The sequence below is a fragment of the Echinops telfairi genome, unplaced genomic scaffold (genome assembly GCF_000313985.2).
Source record: "Echinops telfairi isolate 266 unplaced genomic scaffold, ASM31398v2 ScPeMD7_443;HRSCAF=831, whole genome shotgun sequence".
Taxonomy (NCBI): domain Eukaryota; kingdom Metazoa; phylum Chordata; class Mammalia; order Afrosoricida; family Tenrecidae; genus Echinops; species Echinops telfairi.
In genome coordinates this window covers 50,466,662-50,472,067 of record NW_022104341.1, presented here as the reverse complement: position 1 = coordinate 50,472,067, position 5,406 = coordinate 50,466,662, and positions in this window count along the sequence as shown.

The following is a 5,406-nucleotide window of genomic DNA, read 5'->3' as shown; positions in this document are numbered from 1 at the left end:
GTTTGGGCTTTCACTGTCATCCAGTCTTCTGCAAACAGGGTATGCAGAATTTAAGACCTAATACTATCCGTGACTCCAGTATTGGATTGTATTATTTAACATTCTTGGATCACTCAGGCTGGTGTGCTTCTTCAATGTGGATTTAGCTGACACAAGTGTTCAATTCATATTGGTTAAATAAAATTTGTTGATTTTCCCTTATTTTTTGTTTTTGTTATCATCTTTGAATACAATGCATAAAAGAGGTACAGATAAAAATCTCTTGTGAATGACCATGTCCTCACTTTTTAAAATGTTCACAATGGCATGCTATCATCAAATAGAAGCAATTTTCTTGTTGCCCCTTCATCCCACACACAAAGAGCAATATGTGTAAAATAATTTCCTATTTTTGTGTTTCCATTTTGTCTTATTAGCAGGGTTGATGAGTACCTCATTCAGGAAATGCCCAATTTAGCTCAGATGAAAAATATATTTCTTGTTTCTCTTTAAGAGTTGTAAATTGATGGATAAAGTCATTATAATAAATGATCCAGTAATGTCTTTTATTTCAAAGATCAGAAATCTGTATTAGTTGTACTATAATTGGGATGAATCACATTGAATATTTGTTTCATAGGAAAAGGGTTACATACATTCTAATAGACTCATGTGTTATAAAGAAAAGAATATTATACATTACTATACATATGGAAACATCATTTGGCTAGCACTATTACCAAATGTTCAGGAGCATAGCACTTTAAGTGGAGTTTTTAAAAAACATTTTACTCTTTTTATATTCACGTATAAAAATCCAAACATTTAACAATCTGGTTCAATTCATTTCCATTGTGATAAATCTTTTGCCAATAACAGAAATTATGTATAGCTTGTATCCCAATTTATAAATACAAATTTAACCTGAATTATGTTAAGGTGAAGGATTAGGACTAATTAAACCTGAATATGAGAATTCTGACATAGCACCTTAAAAATGAGTTTCGGAGGCATCTTGAACAATACCATATAGTAAGGTTTTGTTGTGCATTTTACATCTTTGATAGCAAGAATAAAAATTTCCTGAAATTTGGCAATTTGTACAGTGATAAAATCTACTCTATGCAAAATATTATAAAAATAATGTGCGGTCTGGCCCTTTTGGCAATGTATATATACAAGTGAATGCTGCCATTCATGTGTTACATGTTAGCACATTTGGGAGACTGATATATTTTGCATGAAGATATTTAATTTCAGGATGCAGATGACACCCGCTTGTACTGTATTCAGTGGGAGCACAAGATTGCTTAATTGGCAAACACAGTTGGACAACAAGATGTTTGCAGTGCAAAGTTTCTCTCACTTACATACTAATAGAATGTTGTGCTTTAAATCCATATTGACTTCGCTAATGTTGAAAAGTGCTGTATTAAATAACTTATGAGCCTGTTTGCATAAGTTAAATCATTAACTTCTTTTCCAGGAAATAGATCTATAATTACAAGTGACTCATGCATTTTCTACTTCTTAAGACATCCAAGGAAGTAGCAAGGATTCATACCAAAATAGAGAAAGAACTGTATCAGCCTATATTTCCACAATATCGTTGCAAGATAAACTGTGGCATAGCTAATATAATATTGGTCATGTTACCTTACTAGACTCTATGGGTAATCTATTTTTGTTACTTGCTAGTTTTAGCAAATAGCAAAATCTTTTTGAGCTAATTATTTTTCAGTATGTATAATGGAGTTTATAATACTCATTTTTTAAATTATTCAGAGGATTTTGTGTACAAAACACTGCTTATATTTTGAAGGCAAATTAAGATTTGCACAAGAGTAGCCATCACTATAACACTCCAAGCAATACTTAGTGGCAACAGATCTTTGAACTTGATTTTTAGCAAATATTAAGAAATAAATTAATAAATTCTTTTTAATTAGAAAATCTCTCCTGCCATTGAATTTTCATCTCTGCTAGAGAGAATTGACCATAATTTTTTGCAGTTTATTTCCATGTCTGTCTAGTGGTCTTATAAATGCAAAGACTGAATGGTAAAAACGAATTTGCTGTGTCAGCAGTGGTTAGCACATTCTTGATACAAAACAGTTACTTAATAAGAACATTGCTGCTGATGACAATTCTCTTTATTTTTATCATCTAGTATCCAGTAAAATATTTAATAGTTAATACAGGGAAAAAATCTTGCAAACCAAAAGCACTTTATAAAAAAGACAACAGCTGACCTGCTACTTTGAGAAACAGCATTTTCCAAGACCTTCCAATTCAAGGGCTGTTTTTACCAAATGAAAACGATTCTTCAAAGAAACTCAGGAGTGCTAGTATACGAGTGGAATTTATTGCTTCAATTGGAATTTCTACAAGGTCAACAGGGAAAAAGGGAAAAATCCATTTTTAAAATCAATATGTACAATCCTAATCTGTTAAGAATATGTTCTAAGACAACTAAATTTTCAAAAAGAACTGATAGATTTGTACAGATTAAATCTACAGCAATATATATAAATGTATGCGGTAATATTTTAATATGAAATTCTATGGGCTAGATACGAGTGGCTAACATACCCTATACTCAGTGTAATTGCTTTGCCTCCACTGAAAGAAGCAAAGGTAGGAAGAAGAGTTAGTGGTCCTCAAGGTAGGGCCTCTGTTATTTGGAACTCATGCTCTAAAAGGAAAGCTTTCTATGCTCCTGGAACTAAGAAGATGTTCTGTGTGTGAGTGAATTTGAAAAGATTACCATTTTATTTCTAGATTTAATGCCAGTCCTGGAAAGAGTGAGAATGGAGTCCCAGAACTCAGCATGCTTCTGACATACTTCTAGACCACTGTCACGTCAACTCCAAACTCTCTGAACAAATACCTCTGAAATTACCCATCAGAATAATACCATAGTCTTTGACACAGTGGCCGCAACCATTGATTCAAGCATAGGAACATTTTAAAGATGCCGTAGGACTGGGCTGTTTCATGATATTATACATATGGTCACAACGGACTCAATGGCATCTAACAACAACATTTGATCTCTCATTATGTCAACACTATCCTGATATTAGGATTATGTAATTGCTTAACATAAAACTCTGTTGTCTGTTTACAGAGTCTGTTCCCTCATCTCTCTGATGTTTAATTTTCAACATCCCTTCCAAATTACTTTCTGGAATTCTTGCCTAGTCACCATCAGAGTCTCCAAAGTTCCCATTGAATACCTTCTTCTACATTAGTCTTTAAACACAAGCTCAGTGGCATGACATCAAATCATGAGATAGGAAGTGGCAGAGATGCCTTCCTTCCTCTTATTAATTTCAAAACCTTCTCCTTCAAGAATCCCTAAAATCCTAAAAGTTTTCATCAAATAAAACAAAGCTATTTCGATGTACAGTCTTCCAAAGGCCTCTTCATCACTGCTTCTGATTTCCTGAAGATTTAAAATCCTGCCTCTCAGTGACTCTCGGTAAGCCCTTCTACCATCATTATAATTATAATTTCCATATAGATTATCTTCCCTATACTTTTCATTACAATTATGTGATCATTGTACTTTCAATGATCTTGTATACCTGCCTTCCTTCACTAATAATTTTCAGGTTCATACTATTGAACTACTGCTTATCAACAGCAGACCTTTACAGTAGTCTCAATTTTCAAGCATCCATAATATTTGACTACAACTCTTAACAGCTACTCTGTAAAGTATGAACAATTATTTGACCTTACACATCCACTGAATGCCTTAGCCAAAAATAAGTTTCTAGGAATTGATAATACTAATTGAAATGTTTAAGCAAACTGATGAAACACTGGAAGCACTGTCTATACTAGGGAATTTGGAAGACAACTACTTGGCTAACTGACTGGAAGAGATGCATATTTGTGCCCATTGCAAAGAACGATGACCCAACAGGATGCTCAAACTATAGAACAATATCACCGATATTGGACTCAAGTAAATTTTTCCTGGAGATCATCCAACAAAGACTACAGCAGTATGTTGACAAAGAACTGTGAGAAGTTCAGGCTGAATTCAGAAAAGGATGTGGAACAAAGGACACCATTGTTAATATCAGATGGATCATGGCTCAAAGCAGAGACTACTATAAAGTTATTTACCTTTGTTGTATTGGCTATGCAAAGGCATTCGATTGTGTGTGCCATAATAAACTATGGATAATATTGTGAAAAATAGGAATCCCAGAAAACTTTATTGTGCTTCTGAGGAACATGTTCACTGATCAAGAGGCAGTTGTGCAAACAGAGAAAAGGAATACTACATAGTTTAAAAATTAAAAAGGTGCTCACCAGGGTTGTACTCTCTCTCTCTGCTTATTCAGTCTGTAGTCTGAGCAATCACTAAGAAGCTGGCTTATATATGAAGAAAAAAGTGGCATCAGGATTGGAGTAGGGCTTAGTAACAACATGTGACATGCGATGACACAACCTTGTTTGCTGAAACTGAGGAAGACTTGAAGCACTTGCTGCTGAAGATCAAGTTTTGCATCCTTCAGTCTGGGTTATGACTCGAAGTAAAAAAGGGCCAAATCCTCACAACTGCATCAAGAGATAACATCACGATAAGTGGAGAAAAGTTTGAAATTACCAAGGGTTTTGTTTTGTTCGGAAATACAATCAATGCTCATGGAAGCGGCACTCAAGAGATCAAAAGACATTTTACATAGGCAAATCTGCTGCATGAGATCTCTTTCGACTATTGGATAGCAAGGATTTTTACTTCGAGGCCTAAAGTGTGCTTGGCCCAGATCATGGTATTTTGTACTGCATATGAAAGTTGGTCGATGAATAAGGAAGACTGAAGAAAAATGGATTCCCTTGAATGTTGGTGCTCGAGAGCAATATTGAAAGTAGCAGACACTGCCAAAAGACCAACGATCTGCCTTTTAAGAAGTACATCCAGAGAGCTCCTTAGAGACAAGGATGGCAAGACTTCATTTTGCATGCACTGAACATGTCAGAATGCACCGGCAGCTGGAGAAGGGCCTCCTTCTGGATAAAGTGGAGGTGCAGCGGAAACGAAGGCCCTCAGTGAGAAGACTTGACACAGTGGCTGCTGCAACAGGCGCGGCCACAGGACCAACTGTGAAGATGCCAGTTTCCTGAGTTGGAACTGATTTCAATGCACCTAACGACAACACTCAATTATTTTGTGAGTGTTACTGAGCATACTGCTAGAAAGACCATATTAAGTAACTCATTGCACCACAGATTCCAAAAATATATTTTGAGTGGATAAAAGTAAATCTATAATATTTGTATTCCCTTTTCTTCACTATCACCAAATTTGACTATCAATTGGATGAATATGGCTATCAGAATATTGTTATGTTTTCTATTCTCTAATTTACAATTCTCTCTACTACTGTCCCATTTCTTAGCTTCTCT